At 41.7% G+C, this 18499-nt stretch overlaps 1 protein-coding gene and 1 pseudogene across 1 annotated transcript in view; one reads left to right on the plus strand and one right to left on the minus strand.

Moving 5' to 3' along the window:
* Positions 1–18499, plus strand: part of LOC145414870 (kelch-like protein diablo) — a 164939-nt gene that overhangs the window by 17883 nt on the left and 128557 nt on the right. The gene's annotated exons all lie outside the window — the stretch shown is intronic.
* LOC145415186 (5S ribosomal RNA) lies at positions 18051–18169 on the minus strand (annotated as a pseudogene).

Genomic DNA, 18499 nt, shown 5'->3' on the forward strand with positions numbered 1-18499 from the left:
CTAGTTTGCTTTTCATCATGTCCCTTTCCTCTTCCAACCTCTTATTCTCCCTCTTAATCTGTTTTATTTCATTCGAGGCAGATTCATTGTTTACTTTCAATTCAGTAATTTCCCTTTCTTGTTCGTCACTACATGTACAGATTTTTTCCAGTGTACTCCTTAAACTTTTGATCTCGTTTTCCTGCTCTATAGTCCGTTCCTGTAACTCTTTAATTACTGCCCATACCTTTTTTATCTCCTGGTCATTCCTCTCCGCTGTTTTCTCTACACTTGCTATTCTTGTCTGGTTCAACTTAATACTTCCTTTTCCCACATTCTCTTCACAGAAGCCCTCAAATTCTTTCTCTATCTGTCTATCTATCTATTGCGAGACGCCTCAATCCCATTTGGGGTGGCCACAAACAAATCGCCTCCAAGTCGCCCTGTCCCCCACCATTTCACTGCCCTGCTCCCAACTCACACCCCCCTCTCTCATATACCTCTCCACCCCATCCCTCCATCTCATCCTCGGCCTCCCCCTCCCTCTTCCCCCCTCCACCTCACTCACATACACTCTCTTCGTCAGTCTTTCACCCTCCATCCTCTCCACATGGCCAAACCACCTCAGTGTGTTCCTCATAACGCTTCCTATCATATCCACATCAACACCACAACGTTCCTTTATATCCTCATTCGTCAGCCTGTCTCTCCACGTGACTCCACAGGCTCCTCTTAAATAACTCATTTCCACTGCTCTCACTCTTGACTTGTATCTTCCAACAACATCCAAGCTTTGCTTCCGTACGTTAGAGTTGGTATCACAATACTGTCATGTTGTAACTTTCTCACTTCCATGCTCACTTCCCTGTTTCTTATCACTGCTTTCAAAGAACCAGCAACCTTTCTTCCCTGCTGTACCCTTTCAAGCACTTCACCCTCCAAACCTCCATCCTTACTCGTCACACTACCCAAGTACTTTAATGTACTCACATTTTCCAATTCCTCACCATCCAACCTCGCTGTACATTCACTGACTTCACCTCTCTCAAAGACCATCACTTTACTCTTCCCTACATTCACCTTTAGATTCCGTTTCATACACACACTCCCAAACTCATCCACCAAGCCTTGCAGCTCCCCTTCGTCTTCACTCAACAACACAGTATCATCTGCAAACAACAGTACAGGGAGTTTCCAAACACTATCCTCTCTCACCAGGGCCACTCCAACATCCACTACCCTACCTTGTACCTCTTTTATTACCCCATCCATGAACAGATTGAACAACCATGGAGACATGACACATCCCTGTTTCAACCCAACTTTCAAAGAGAAAAATTCACTCAGTTCACCATCCACACGCGCTGCAGCCTTCGCACCATCGTACATACTCTTCAAAGCATTCAACAACTTCCCATCTACTCCATATATTCTTAACACTTTCCACAATCCTTGTCCATCCACCCTGTCATATGCTTTCTCCAAATCCATGAAAGCCGCATGCAACTTCTTTCCCTTCTCTAGAAACTTTTCCACTAAAGATCTAAGAATGAATATCTGATCTACACAACCTCTTCCCTTCCTAAAGCCTCCCTGTTCCTCTCCAACTAATTTCTCTGTTCTTTCTCTAACTCTGTCAATAAGTATCCTACCATACACTTTTCCTATTATACTAAGAAGACAAATGCTCCTATGATTACCACACACTTCTTTTTCCCCTTTTCCTTTGTACAAGGGAATAATCATACCTGACTTCCAGTCCTCCGGGACTCTACCTTCCTCCCAGGCCAATCTGTACATTTTCCACATCCATTCTACTACTATCTCTCCCCCATGCTTCAGCATTTCACCACACACTCCATCAATCCTGGGGCTTTCCCCAATTTAACTTTCTTCATTGCTTCCACAACTTCTATCCTACTGATTTCTTCCTGTCTTCTCACCTCCCTCCTTCTCCCAGCCATTCCCCAGCCACTTATACTCACATTACTTCCATCCTCTATGTTCAATAATTCCTTAAAATGTTCTCTCCCTCTGCTCACTTTTTCTCCCTTCTCCACTAGTAATCTACCATTTTTATCTTTCACTCCCCTGCTAACTTCACTTCCACCCTGTCTTACTCTTTTCACCTCTTTCCAGAACATTTTCTTACAGTCCCTCCACTTTATACTCAAATTCCATCCAAATTCCTCATCCACTCTCTTCTTACTCTCTCTTACTAATCTTTTCACCTCTCTCTTTCTTTCTACATATAACTCTCTTTTCCGCCTCTCAACTTCTTCCACGCCCCTATTTCTCATCCATTCATTGTATGCTTACTTCTTTTGTGCCACAGCCTGTTTCACCTCGTCAGTCCACCACGCTGTTCCTTGTACCCCCCTCCGTCTTCTCTTCCTTCAACACACCACATCACATGCTGCACATATTTCTTCTGTAAATATTCTACACACACCTTCCATGTCTCCCATCTTCTCCAATTCATATTTGCCCAATTGTTCCTCCACTTCTCTCTTATACTCTGCCTTTTTCTCATCCTCTTGTAACCTTTCCACTATCCTTGCAACTACTCCTTCGTCTCCTCTTTCCCTTCTTCTATTCCTCCATCTTACTTGAATTCTAATTCTGGCCACCACCAAGTAGTGGTCAGAAAGTCCACTCCCCCAACCTCTATAAACTCTTGCATCCATTACACATTTTCACATCCTTTCATCCACACACACATAGTCAATCATTGCCGTCCTTTCATTCAGTTCACCACCCACCCTTCTCATCACTCGCCATGTATACCTGTGGATCATTTAATGCCTGAAGAGGGTATTGGCTATCACCAACCCCCTCCCAGCACAAATGTCCACTAACGCACTCCCATTCTCATCTATCTCAGCAGGCACACCCCACTCACCAACTTTTCCATCCACCATCACATTCCCAACTTTACCATTCATATCACTGATGGAAAACACTCTCTCATTCCTTCCAAGCTTTTCCATGCACACTTCTACATTTGTCCAGAACTCTTCTCTCACTCTTCTAGCACGATCTTGCGTTGGCGCATACACACACACAATCGCCCACATTTGTATTCCAGCTTTCAGCTTTACCCACACAATCCTTGACCCAACTGATCCATAGTGTCTTATGGTCTTCTTCCATCTTTTACTCACAAATATACATACTCCTTCCTTTGCCCTCTCATTCTCACCTACTCCTGCACATATACCCCATCCATACTCCGATTCTCTCACACTTTCTCCTCTCCATTTTGTTTCAGTTATTCCACATACATCCACTTTCGCACCCTCAAGCACCTGGACAATCTCTCTCTTTCACCTCATCATTCGCTCCTCTTATGTTCCATGTACCTATTACCAAGTCCTTTGTCCGGTCCTGGGTCGTCATCGTTTGGTCAGTTGCATTAGGTCATGTCAGTTATGCACACTGTGGGCTCTATTTTCCATGGTCTATACAACATCTTGATCCCAAACTTCTGAAGAGGTTTATGTCTGGAGAGCATGTCATGCATCACCAAGATGGCCAGTGGAATGCTGCATGGTCAGATCTCTTCATTGAAACCACCTATATGTGATATGGCAAAGGACCATCTGGCATCATGGGATCTTCATTGAATGAATCCACTCTAGCCATTTAGGCTCTATCTCACAGCACATGTGCACAGCTGATGAATGACCTGGAAGCAATGAAAGATGGAGAAGCCTAACATGTCACCTTCCACAAGGAGGACACACATCATGGCAGATGTGACTGATAGAATAAACATGATGCTCTTTCAGCATGCATTGACATATTTGACAATGATAAGCATCCAGTCTCTGGTCTTATTGATATATTTTCAGGGCAAGTTGTTGATGATCCTACAGTTAAAGTTCATTGTTGCCTCAAAATTGGGACTGCCCAGTGGTTAGAATATGAGACCCAGTGGCCATCAGGCTTCCACAGCAAGCTGAAATGTCAAGACTATAGCAGCTGCAATGACACATACCACTAAGGTTGGCCAAAGTCACATCATTGTTGATGCTGAATTTATCTATGCATGCATCATTGCAATAATGGCATCATCAACAGAGACCATTTCCATAGAGGGACTATTCTTTCATGAACTGGCTCCACACTCCTCTCTTTAACCCCTACACCGCGGGTATGTTTACCGATGTTTTGCGTGTGCTGCGGGGTTATTCGGGCTCCGACAGACTCTCAAAAAATATTTGCCAAAAATCAGTTATTAGTCCTAGAATATTAAAATAACATATGCTTATGGCACATACCTTCAGCTTTCTCCTGGAATGTTTGTTGAGCCTTCGTCAGTTACCGTAGGACTTGGGGAGACCTCTGAAGTTGGGTAACGAAGTCTCCACTTTACACTTCCCGACAACCCGTAATATGATTACCACAGCCAGATATTAACACTATAAACACTACTCTATGATTTTCAAGTAGTTTGGGATCCATACTCCAAAAAAAAAAACCACTGTGAAAGCAATGAAAATTACGAGCGCATCTGACCGTCGCACTTACGCTAGTTTGCTCTTGGTACTCTGTCATTTATTATTCATAAAACCCCCTCACACTTTATATTTCTATTACTGTATAACACTTATATATATCTACAGTCTTTATCCATAAGTTTCCTTCAGTAGTATTAGTTTATTGTCACTGTAGGGATTGAATTTCTTTCAGTAAAATACGTAGCATTCACTTTCTCGTCCTGTATACTAGCACTGAGAGTGAATGTCACTTTCATCTTCACTTTCATAACTCATGGTATTCAGACATGCTAGAGTAAAACTTTCACTTTCATTACTCCTAGGGTATATACTCGTATTCTTATAATAGTACTCATTTACATTTCTATTTACGTTCTCTATTTTATTTACGTTATTTACATTTCTATTTTATTTACACTGTGTTATGCACTATCACTTGAAGTAACTTATAAAACTATTTTCCATTGTTCACGTATATTTACATTCATTACTTTCACTTGCTGGTTCCTTGAAAGCAGTGATAAGAAACAGGGAAGTGAGCATGGAAGTAAAAAAGTTACTACATGACAGTATTGTGATACCAACTCTAACGTACGGAAGTGAAGCTTGGACATTGTTGGAAGGACACAAGTCAAGAGTGAGAGCAGTGGAAATGAGTTATTTAAGAGGAGCCTGTGGAGTCACGTGAAGAGACAGGCTGACGAATGAGGATATAAAGGAGCGTTGTGGTGTGGATGTGGATGTGATAGGAAGCGTTGTGAGGAACACACTGAGGTGGTTTGGCCATGTGGAGAGGATGGAGGGTGAAAGACTGACGAAGAGAGTGTATGTGAGTGAGGTGGAGGGTGGAAGAGGGAGGGGGAGACCGAGGATGAGATGGAGGGATGGGGTGGAGAGGTATATGAGAGAGGGGGGTGTGAGTTGGGAGCAGGGCAGTGAAATGGCGGGGAACAGGGCGACTTGGAGGCGATTTGTTTGTGGCCACCCCAAACGGGATTGAGGCGTCTGGCAATAGATAGATAGATAGACTTTCACTTGCTGTTTATACATTATTTACAATTCCACTTGCACTGTTTTACTCAATAGAAAGATCGTAGTCACTCTTTTATCAATTGTCAGCCCTTTACCTCTTTCCACACGAGGTTTAGTAGGGGGTAAAGGTCACAGGGCCCTTTGCATGGGGGTGAAAAAGTCCCTAAAGTCAGCAAGAAGAAACAGACGTACCTCTACTTCGGAAGATGAGAGTAATCTGATAACGGAGGACTGGGGTAGAGGCCTACTTAGGGGATATTCAGTGCTACCAGTGTTCGCCCTTGAAACAGCTATGTATAGCACTGAAATGATTGGCAGGAAATCTAGACAATACATTATAATTTAGGTAGTTCCAGGTGAATGTAAATATCACTTAGGCTTCTCCTTTCCCTCCTTACATGTATATTTATTACGGCATATTTCAAGGGGAAAAAACAGCGAAAATTAGCGAACGAGTGCATGTGAGGTGTTGTCAGGTGATAATTAGCCAATTCCAGGTGTATGGCACTCTCACTTACCCGGTACCTTATTTCTTTCTTGTATATATTATTTGGTATAAGTATAGGGCATAGGGCTTATTTCAATGGATGAAATCAGTGAAAAATTCCAGGGAAGATTTACTTAGCGTAGCACGGCTGGGCAGGCGAGAGGATAGGGTAATGGAGGGGGGGTAGGGAGGGGAGTCAAGAACGGGGAGAAATGGCTAAATTGTCAACAATGGATGGGAGTACAGATGAGATTAGGAGTGCTGACTAGTGTTGGACATTGGCAGTACTGATAGATGATACAAGCCCCCACTTGGAAGCCCGGGTGAATTCAAAATAACACAGAATCACAAAAGCGACGCCCCGCAGTATGATCCCTTGCTCCCAAGCATCACAAAAGTGACGCCCCGCGGTTAAGGGGTTAAGGAGTTTGGTGAAATGAGGACAAGCAGCAAGTCCGTACTCAGGAATAAACATCAGATGGTACGTGGAATACGGCACTGTCAACATCCAATGGTGGTAATCCTAGAAGGCAGTGCATTGTTATGAACAGTTCCTTGGCCAGCACTACCTGCAAAGCTTTCAACGTTCATCAGCATTGCAGTGTCCAGAATCATACGATATACTGAGATAGCATCAGTCCTTCATGTGGTGTTTGACAGATACCGGTACTGTACTGTAAGCTGAGTACAAAATCATGCTGCCGAACCTCACGACAGAAAGGATTGAGTCACTTTTTCAAGCTGACAGAAGAAGCGCCTTTACCCAAACAGGCCATCGTGTTGAATGTAAGTGCAAACAAAGAACAGGTCATACATATGATTGTAAAAAAGTTGTGCTCCATCCAGGTCCCACAGAGAAAATGCATAATCTTGACTGGCCCTGATCCACATCCAATAGAAGTTGGGGTTGGTCAACAGCAGACAGCAATAACACATGAGGAGGCAGATGTCATCATGGCATATCACATGATTCACAAAGCATCTGCAGGCTTTTCACCAATTTGGGTTGTATCTGATAATACTGATGTGCTTGTTATCCTTGCACATCACTCCATGCACAAACCAACGGCTTGCCAACTGCAGTTGAGTAACCATGGAGTCATGTTCTGGAAAGTACACTGTCATCACTGTCAATGAGGTGGTCAATAAGCATGTTGCAGTCATCTGTAATCTTCTTGGAGCTCATACTGTAACCCCTAGGGAACGCAATTCTCTAGCCTCAACTACCCCCCAGGACTCAAAAACAGGCCTATTTTTTGACTTTCTCAAAGGTTAAAAGTTTTATGCCTGATTTATAGAGCTTGAATTTACACATCTGAAAATGCAAAGCCCTCCCTCCTAGACTTAATAGTTACAGAGCTATGGCCTGTCAAAGTTTATAATAGTTACCCGTCACGGCCCCAACGAGAAAGAAAATATGCTGCTCGCACCTGTTTTCTTCGCAAAAATACGTACAAAAAGCACCAAAAATCAATTTTTGTGTGTGCGTACAGATGTTATAAACCATTGTAATGTGCTCAGAAAAAAAACAAAATGGTGACAAACCCCCCAAATAGATATGATAAATAGTAAAAATTATCCTCCCCCCCTCTCCTCTCCCCATACCTCCAATCCCTCCCCTCCCCTCCCCTCCCTTCCCTGCCGAGCTGTCAAAACTAGCTAGGGAAAATAGTCATGAACCCCCCAATAAAAATAAGATAAATAGTAAAAATTATCCCCCCTCGTCTCCCCTCCCCATACCTTCAGTCTTCTCCTTCCCATTCCTTTCCCTCCCCTCCTCTCTCCTCCCCTTCCCTTCCCTCCCCTCGCCTAACCTCCCCTCCCCCTTCCCATCCCCTCCGAGCTGTCAAATCTAGCTAGTTTTCGTTTCGTTTCACTTTGTTTCATTTTTGAAGGCTGCAACATGCTTGCCTGCGTTGGCACAAAGTTAAATTTCTTTTTCGAGTGGACTTCGAATAAAGACAGCTAAAATAATTGTGGTGTGCATATCTGTATGCAAAGACACGAATAGATTACAGGCAATGATTCAAACACACGCGCCATAAAGCGTAAAAAATACGCAGAATATTCGAAGCCGGGGAGGTGCTAGGGGGTGGGGGAGGGGGTAGGGGGAGGTGGTGGGAGGTGGTAAGGCCAGGAGGAGGTGTATGGGGATGGAGGGATGGGAGGAGACCACCACAAGACACAAAGGAAGGGCCCCAGTGGAGTACAGGGACATGGAGGGAGGGTAGGCAGGAAATACCCTCCCCCCAGATGACTGGGGGGGGGATGTAGAGGAGGGGGTGGGAGGGGTTGTGGTGGTTGTGATAAGAATGGTGGGAGGTAGGATAGTAACAAGGTAGTGGGGTAGAGGGACATGGCGAGAGGGAGGTGGGGGGTACACCCCCCCACCACCTGGTTACCGACCTGGGTACCCCCTCTGGTGTATCCAACACTTAGTTCTGATTGGTTAGAAGCCATCTACATCACAGCTTCGGTGGAGCAAACTGCCGCCAGTTTTTCGTGGATGTTGCACGATCGGCGTTGCTCGTCCTTTTAAGAAATTGCACAAAAGGCTCTATCAATGAGCTTAGTACTTTAGGGGTTAACTGGATGTGATGCAGTCTCTTCATTTGCTGGTATTGGCAAGGCAACTCTGTTCAAAACACTTGAAAAGTTCACTGGTTTGCTTCTTGTAGGTGATGCTGCAGCATCACCAGATGACATCACTAGCTCTTGTTTGAAATTTGTAGCCATGTTATATGGGCAGGAGCCAGAGATACCACTAGGCCACATGTTTTTTTTTTTTTTTTTTTTTTTTTTTTTTTTTAAATGCAAGAAAGAAGGAACCAAAGGCCTGGAGCCTGCAAACCATTCCTTCCAAGAAAAAAACAAAAACAATACAAAAGAGAGCCAAATTCAAGATCCGTTCATTTCAATATGCCTGGACACACTGCGTTTGAAAGACTGGAGGTCATAGGAAGTAGGAAATACAGACAGAGGAAGACAGTTCCAGAGTTGACCTGTTGCATAAATGAAGGACTGGGAGTAATGGTTAACTCATGCATTAGAGAGTTGGACAGAAAAGGGATGAGAGTTTCTTGCTAGACAGTTGCCACACACCCATCATAGAGGTGGAGGAATGCAAGCAGACAGTTCAGGGGAGCAGTGACTGTTGAAGTAACGATAGAAAAGAGATAAAGATGCAACAGTGCAGCGAAGAGACAGAGGTTGAAGGGAGCTAGTAAGAGGAGGAGAGTTGATGAGACGAAAAGCTTTTGACTCCACCCTATTAAGAAGAGCTCTATGTGGGGAGCCTCCCCACAAGTGAAAGTTGTACTCTAAACAGGGGCCAATATTTTCAAGAAAAACTTGCTGGTAAACAACAGGTACCACCAAAGTTGAGCAGCCTTCTACCTACTCAAGATGCAATTAAGCTACATTGTGAGTGAGCAAGCCCATTTCCAAACAGCTTTGTGGAAATCAGCAGACATGGTTTCACCCCTGACTTAGACCTTCTGCAGCAGGCTGGGAAATGAATGAACAAGAATTGCGACCAAAATATGCTCTGCCTGGACAGTTAGCTGCACCAGATGAAGTGCTTAATCTCGTCAGCTGTTGCTGCGAAAGTGGCTGCAAAACGACACACTGTCCAAGCACAAAAATTACATTTCTGTGCTCAGACTTCTGCAAATCCAGGGGTCAAGCAAGCTGTCAAAACCCATTCAAACTGAGCATAGACAACAGTGATGGCAGTGGTGATAAGTCTAAATAAGTATTGTGTGAATATATTATTATAAACATTATATTTTGTCAGAATTAATTTCTTGAATTGATTTCTAGAACTGAACACTCATAACCCATCATATGATACCATTACAATATAAAGTCTTTGTGTACTTTTTTCATGTATGGATAAATCATTATTGCCATATTTCTAGTAATATTACCTGATTGCTTTGTCAACAAAAAATATGAAATATAACATAATTTACACCTTTAATAACCATTTAGATTCATTCTCAGCATTTCATAGGATTCCTGGCAGTAATTTTAGATTTTTGCGTTTTTACAAAAACACTCAAAGTTTTACGTCTGGTACTCATCATATTTGGATTCACCACAAAATAATAATCTAGAAACAGTCATGAAAATTAGTATATGTTAAAAGACAAGGTCTAACAATTTCTAGCCTGGACTATATACAGTCTCTTTATATATATATACGGTATACTGTATATAGTATACACACACACACACACACACACACACACACACACACACCACTTTATATATATATATCCCATTGGATCCCAGGGGTGCCGGGCGAGGCACAGCACTGGCTGGGTACTAAGATTACCGCCCTCCACCTATCGGCTCATAGTCGCGAAGCTCATAGGTCCTTACCCGGGGATTCCCTACTTTATAAAGACTTGAAAAATCCCAGTTCTGTCCAATATTCCAGACACAGGGCTCCAGTTGGTTAAATATATACAGTATATATATCATCTTATCAGCCGTTTGAGTGTCCACTCTGAAGTGGGGACGATACAGCCAAAGTATCTCTACCAAGTGGCTTAGGCTGTCTAGTAGAGATTGTATGTTGGGTGAGAAGTGCTTGTAAGTTTATTGTAGTGTTGGAGTGGCTTTGGATGTGTGTGTGGTCTGTGAACCAAGTGTAATCGGCCCGCACAAACTGACTGGGTGCAAGTATACTTTAGTATGCGACACTGGTTCAACCACAGCACCCCTTGTGTCCGCCAATGCAGTACGTGGCTAGAAGAACGCTCCCAAAGTTTATTACCCTGGCGGGGCACAAACCCTCGTTCTTCAGTGTACGAAAACGCACACGTTACTATTGTACCACAGAGGCCCATATATATATATATATTATATATATATCCATCCATCCGTCATCTGATCCTACCTTGCCCCATGAGGAGCGTAGGATATATATATATATATATATATATATATATATATATATATATATATATATATATACGCAGTATATCCATCCGTCTGTCATCTGATCCTACCTTGCCCCACGAGAAGCGTAGGAGCCCGGGGCTAGGCAAGTTGGTCCTAACATTTAAGATGAGAATGACCAGCCTCACTCATCCCTGAGTGGCATTAAGTGAGCAGTAACTCCAATCACCCCTTGGATATAAACCTTCACTGGTTCAATCCGATTGGAGCTCTGCAATTGCCCACTAAACCACCAGGTGCCATAATTTGGTTATATGGTTACCATCCAGCATAGTAAATGGTTTCCTGGTTTACAGGAAACTACAGTATTTGGCTTGTCACTTAGAGTAGAGTCACCCATAGGCAGAAGAAGAGGAAAAAATGAAGGAAAGAAGGACAAAAGAGGGAGTGTAAAGTCACCTGCAGGCAGAAGGGCAAGGAAAGGATGAAGTAAAGAAAGACAAATGAGGAAGGAAGGAAAGGAGGGAGGAGAGGAAAGGGCAGACACCCGAGAACAGCATTACATTGAGTGTGTGGATGGTGAGCACCCCACCTACCACCATCTGTCTATCTGTCTATCTATCTATCTACCTATCTATAGTTGGCGGTGGCGACCGTCATCCATGCACTTGATGTAGTGCTGCCTACCTCTTCCTTACCCTTTATCATTTTTTTTCTGTGCCTGCCCTCCCCTCTTCCTATTTCTCCCATCTTTCCTGTCACTTCTTATTGCTTTTCTTTCCTTTACAGGTGGCTTTACATTGAATGACAAGCCAAATGGTTTCCTGTAAGCCAAGAAACCATTTACAATGCTGGGTGGTAATCATATAACCAAACCATACGTGTTCCCTACGTGTCAACAAGTGGGTTGGTGGAGGGTTAGTGCCCCTCCCTGTAAAACAAATACAGTAACTCAAAGTCAAATGACCATCCCTTATGGAATTATGGCATCTGGCAATAGATAGATTATATATATATATATATATATATATATATATATATATATATATATATATATATATGGAGCCTCTGTGGTACAGTGGTAGAGTGTGCGTTTCGCACGCTGGTGAGTGCGGGTTCGCTTCCTGCCAGAGTTGCAAAACCTTTGGGAAGCATTCACACCAAGCCACTTGCTACTTTGGCGGACACAAGGGGTGCTGTGGTTGAACCAGTGTTGTATACTAGTATGCTTGCACCCATTCGGCTTAAGGTGGGCCGATTAAACTTGATTCACAGACTACACACAGATCCAAAGCCACTACAACACTACAATCACACTCACTAGCACTTCTCACCCTACATACACTGTCTACCAGACAGCCTAATCCCCTGGGTAGAGATACATTGGCTGTATCGTCTCTGCTTCGGTAGGGATAGGCCAGTCCTGCAGTGGACCTCAACGGCTGATGATGATGATGATGATGATAATATATATATATATATATATATATATATATAATGTTAAATGACCTGAACTGAGAAAGTCTGAAAGTAGGACTGAAGATGAACCAAAGTAAAACTAAAGTAATGTTTAATCCACAAACACCAAAGAACGTCATCAGAATAAGCAATAAAATTCTTGAAGATGTTGAGGAGTACAACTACTTGGGACAAATACTAAAATTAACGAAAGATCATGATAGCGATATAAAAAAACGCATTACAGTTGAATGGAAAGCTTTCGGTAAACATAGAGACATTATGAAAAGTAGCTTGCCAGTTTGTATGAAACGAAAAGTATATAACGAATGTATAATTTCAGCTATGACATATGGTTGTGAGACCTGGAAACTGACAAAATCAATGGAAAATAAATTAATCCATTCTCAGAGAGCAATGGAAAGGTCAGTGTTGGGAATATCTTTAAGAGACAGGAAAAGATCAACTTGGGTGAGAGACTAAAGTCAAATATATTATAGAAGTTAGAAAAGAACAGAAATGGAGGTGGGCAGGCTATATAGCAAGAATAAGGGATAACCGATGGAGCAAGAGGCTGACTAACTGGACACCGAGAGAATGTAAGCGTAGCAGAAAAAGGCCAGACAGGAGATGGAGAGATAAGATAGAGAAATTTGCAGGGAAAACTTTGCAAGGATTGGCTCAGTCAAGGAATTCGTGGAAAAGGTTGGGGGAGGCCTTTGTTCAGCAGTGGACTAGTTATGGATGATGATTATATAAATATATATATATATATATATATATATATATATATATATATATATATACACATAGATAGATAGAGAGAGAGAGAGATAGATACACACACACACACACACACACACACACCATACTTTCTGTGTTTTTCCACAGTGTTCAGTATTTTAGATGTCACAGTAGCTAGATGCAGCTTTGTGGTTTAGTTGTTTGAGCACAACTTTGATAATGTATTTGCTTTAATAGTTCATCATGTGTAAGCTATGAGTGTTTTGCAGTGCGTGTGGTATATACTAATACATAATATTCCAGATTCTACAATGTTACACGAGAATATACTTGCTTGTTTAGCTTGCTGTATTGAACTGTCCTGGAATATCTTGAAATTACTAATATGGATATTACTGTCCAAACAGCATGTGGGCATAGCAGTGTTTGGATTTAAATCCTCTAAATACTAATTCCAGAAAGGTACAGTAGTACAGAATAAAATGCAACATTGTAATGGCAGATGGGAAATAGGTTTAGTGTACATTTATTATATGGCACAGCAACATGCGTGAACAATTTATAGTATGTACATGGTCATATCAGTGGCATATTAAGATAAGTTTCCATTGATAATGTCAAGCATACACCAGTACAGGAGTATTTAGATACATGCACAGTATTTTTGTTGATACTTTTATAGATATTATTGATATTCTTACAGATGCTCTTCTGGAAAGATAATTTTAACTGAAATTTCTAAAATTTATAAATACGGTCAGTGAGTATTATAGTCCTTTTGATATCTGTTTACGACTTCATATAATATTTCATACACATCCGTGTTTTTTTTAGCAACCCTTTACTTTTCTTTTTTTTTTTTTTTTTTTTTTTTCTTTTTTTTTTTTCACCATTATAGCTGTGGATATTTATGATGAATTGACCCTCTGCCAAACCAGTCTAAAGTTTCCTCCACTACATAATTACTATGTTTAATTGTTAAATTAAATCCACAGTGCACATATAGTATTGAGCATATGCACTTTAGTTACCCCTGTTAATCCTTATGTACACCAAGTGGTACACTCATAAATAAATGCAAACCCAACCAAAGTATGGCTGTATAGCTTATTTGATATCTTCTGAGATGAGAAGAACCTTAAGCTTTCGAAAAGCTGGCCACTGATTGGCTGTTACAACTGTATTTGATTCCATTCTTCAGTGATGATACTTTTCAAATAATTTCTTTTATGAGGGTTACAGTAACTGTTTCTGACAAGAAGAATGCTAAAATAAATTATGTTAAGATATATGTATAGCTTGATCTTAAAAAACATGAGACCTATGAAAGATTATCAGATGACCTAACTATACTTGAACTTTTTAAAATGCTGCCAAATGTACACTTTTGAACAAAACTTTTCAGTCATTTGATTTATTTCCCATATTAAGATAAATTAAGAAAATAATATATCATTACTGCAACATTTAAAGAAAACCTAACCTTTCAAAACCTTGGAAATACAATAAATCTAATATACTCTTTGAATTTTGATGAATGAGTGATAGACACTGGGGGGTAGGCCACTCACGGGAACAGGAGTCAGAAGGGGCAAGAAGTATGAACTTAGTCTTCAGGCAGTTTCCTTGCAGGTTTTTCCTCACCAGCTTAGTCCATGCTTTCTCCATTCAGTTTGTCAATTAACTTTTGCCTATGTCCAATGGTCCATGTTCTACATATATCAGATTCCACCAGCAGTTATAGGAAAGTCTGACTGTGTGAAGGTTTTCCACTTTTCCACCTCATCTTTCTCATTGATGCTTCCATGAACAGTGTTCTTTACTCCTGTGTTTTTCCTCTTCTCTCTTTGTTTCTTATCCTTTACTCTTATTCCGTCTCCTACTTTCATACTTCCTGTCATATTTACTTATTAGTATGCCATTTCTTACAGACTTCCAATTTACCGTGATATTCACTGTCTGACAGCATCAGGAAAAATATATAGGAAAGAAAAGGGAACTGTACTTTGTTTTTCTTGATTTGAAGAAGGCCTTTGACAGAGTCCCCAGAGACTAAGGCTCCAACATGCATGCATGCAGTAGCCTTGGTCACCTAATGGCAGCTTTCCAAGCTGCTCAATCTCTGGCAGCTTTCCTATTCAGTCCCTTATCCCCAAGGTTACACGCTGTGACCTTGTCCCAGGTCTTTTTCGATCTGCCTCTCGCAGCCCTACCCCAGCATTAACACTTCTCATTTTCTGCACCCAGTTGTCATCCTCCATCTTCTCTACATGCCCAAACCATCTCAGTCTACCTCACCTCATCACAACACCAGTACACTCAAGTCTCATCCTTCCTCTTAACTACTCCATCATAAACCTAGCCCCCTCCCCCCTTCAGACTTCACATTCAAGGATGCACTGCCCAACCACCTACTCACTGTCATTTCTGTTCGTTTGAGCCTGCGAATATCCACTTCCTCTGCTGCCCAGGTCCCATTACCATACAGCATTACGCTCTTAACACGTGCCGCATAGAAATATCCTTGACTATGGGGGGAGAGCCCTCTCAGTGTCAGGAGAGGCAACAGCTCCCTGAACATCTTCTAATCACTCTTCACTCTAGCCACAGAGCTAACTCCAGTCCCACCCCCAGGACGTAATGTCTCCCACATAACAAAACTCCTCCACACACTCGAGAGACTCACCAGCAAAATTGATCCTTTCATGCCTGACAATCTCCACATGCTCTCCCTGACACCCCGCACACATGCTTTCAGCACTATCTCCCAGTCTGCCTCGAAAACCACTACATCTCTTATGCACTCACTTGTCACAAACACTGCACAAAATGGAATTACTTCCCATGCCCTTGTGGCAAACTGCACATGGCCACTTTCCCTCTTCTATGACAGTACTGCCGCCAACCTAAGATATCATCACCTTTGTTTTATTTGCATTTATTCACAAGCCCTTGTGTCCCATACCATCTCTCCACTTTCTAAATTTTTCATTCACGTCCATTTCATTCTCTGCAGTCAACACCAAACAGGAAGCAGTGCCAAGGCACTGCAAACCCTTCTTTTGGCAGTCATTTTTGTGCTGATGTATAAACACAACACGATATCTAGTCAGCGATATCACATATCTTCTTGGGATAAATCGGATGAAAATTGATGATATTGTGCATTTCTTCAGTATCTTATGGAGAAAATTGCTTTGATGTCTGACACACTTGCTGACCGAACACTCCCACTGGTACATCACTGTCAGAAATTGGGGTATGGGTGTACTGCTAACCAGTAGGCCTTTTATTTTATTGGTGTATCTTCAGCAGAATATCTTCACCATCTCTCACAGTAACTGTTCTGTAAAATTTAATTTATAATGTAATAAAAATTCATCCATAAAAAGGACTATCCCCAGATATGTACAGTAGACTTGTTGTAATGGAAAAACTGGGGGGAAGCCTGATCCTATAAAGCTGATAGCCAGTTATATCCAGTGGCCCCCTCCATTGAGATGAGATTTCAGTCAGCTGTTTGAAAATTATTACAATAACATATTCTAGTACTAAAAATGAAAGCTATACCTGTTTTTCACTAGCTTGGCCAATAATTTTGCCCATTTACACCTTATTTCACATCCTTGCTATAGGATTTCTTCATGATTAGTACAGTACAGTAATTCTATAGTTTGTTATAACAACTCAGCAGTCATGTTGGGAAGAGGGTAATATGTCAGACCAGATTGGAGTACAAAGGGTAGGAAACACGTATCGCGACCTGTTGTGCCCCACTTGATGGATATTGTTCGTTATTGCTGATGGAAGTTTGGTTGCCTTTGTAGTGTCTGTTAAATCAGATATCTGCTATACCAGGGTCCATTATATTGAGGGTCTACTCTCTCTTCTTTCTATGTATACCAAAATAGACAACCAGAAACCCTTAATTTCTTTTCCCCCTTCAGCCTTCTTTCACTGCATTGATATCAGTGCTCTGTGACTGCCTCAGATGGGATGCCGCCTACATAGATGGTGTTAGTGAAACATCAGTATTAAGCTGCTCAATATGCATCCTGCCTGTGCAGGTTCAAGTGAATAAAGTTAACCATCAGCTCTTCCTACACGAACTCGCATAAGTACATGTTGCTGCCCACTTCAGCTGCAGGCTGTATGGCCATGCATATGAGTTACAGTTGTTTAAAATCTTCCTCCTCAACTCGCTCTCATTTGCCCCCGTCCTTTTAGCTGTCAGTGGGGATGCACCCATAGTCATGCCAGTGATGAAACACTGCTTGTGTGTGTGTGTGCACTTGTGCCTGCATGCATGTGTGTGCACATGCATGCAGACGTTTGTGATCGACGCGACACCTTGACAGCAGATTGCTGCTCAGGTATTGTTTTAATGAATTGCATTCTGACCACAATGATGTTATAATATTATGGTGTAAATTCCATATATTTTAGTTCAAGCATTTTACCTGTAAAGACAGTGGATATGGCCATATTTTTGAAAAATAATCATCATCCCAGCCTTAATTCACACCTAAAAGGGTGGGGAAATAAATGCTAAAAGACATTAGTCTAGGGTCATGAGGTAAAACAAACATTTATTTCATTTTCACTGTTTTCCATCCAATTTTGATACATTTCTGATTAATGGATAACTTTTTCTTCCCAATACTGTAACAGATATTAATCGGCTTTTGATTGTCACTTTACAGTACTGTACTTATTTCCCATGCAGTTTACGTTCGTTTTTCTACACTGATCAACCATTACTTCTATCATTTTCTTTACTTCTTGGCCAGTTTCTTCCCATGTTTAGTTCATTCATTCATTCATTCATTGCCAGACGCCATGTATCCCGAACGGGGTGGCCAAGGGCTTAGAGTTAATTGTTTTACAGGGAGGGGCACTAATCCTCCACCAACCCCACTTGACACGTAGGGAGGACGTTATGCCAACAGCATCTGGTGTTCTCAGGCGGTCACCCATCCAAGTAATAACCAGACCCAACGTTGCTTAACTTCGCTGATCGGACGGGAAGTGGTGTACTCAGCGTGGTATGGCCGTTCATACTGTCATCATATTCCCTTTTCCTTCCATTTGAACCCCATTCTTTCTTCCATCTTAGCCAGTTCTTTCTCTTCTCATCCACTGCTCCTTCACCTTTCACATCCTTACAAATCAGATCCCATTATATCACCCCACCAGTATGTAGCATTCTTTAAGTTTTTGAATTTTACATCCTGCCAAGTTGTTCTTTTCCTGGTCACAGCTCTTTGTATTACCACACCTACATGTATCATTTTGAAAGTTTTAAAATCCATTTTCTGACAGTCCATTGACCGTAATTCTTGCACTCTCTGTAGCTCATATTAATCTGTTGTTGTTCTGTGTGTAGACT

This window comes from Coenobita brevimanus, chromosome 101 (assembly GCF_032717465.1).
Source record: "Coenobita brevimanus isolate Jiangsu-jjx chromosome 101, ASM3271746v2, whole genome shotgun sequence".
Lineage (NCBI taxonomy): Eukaryota > Metazoa > Arthropoda > Malacostraca > Decapoda > Coenobitidae > Coenobita > Coenobita brevimanus.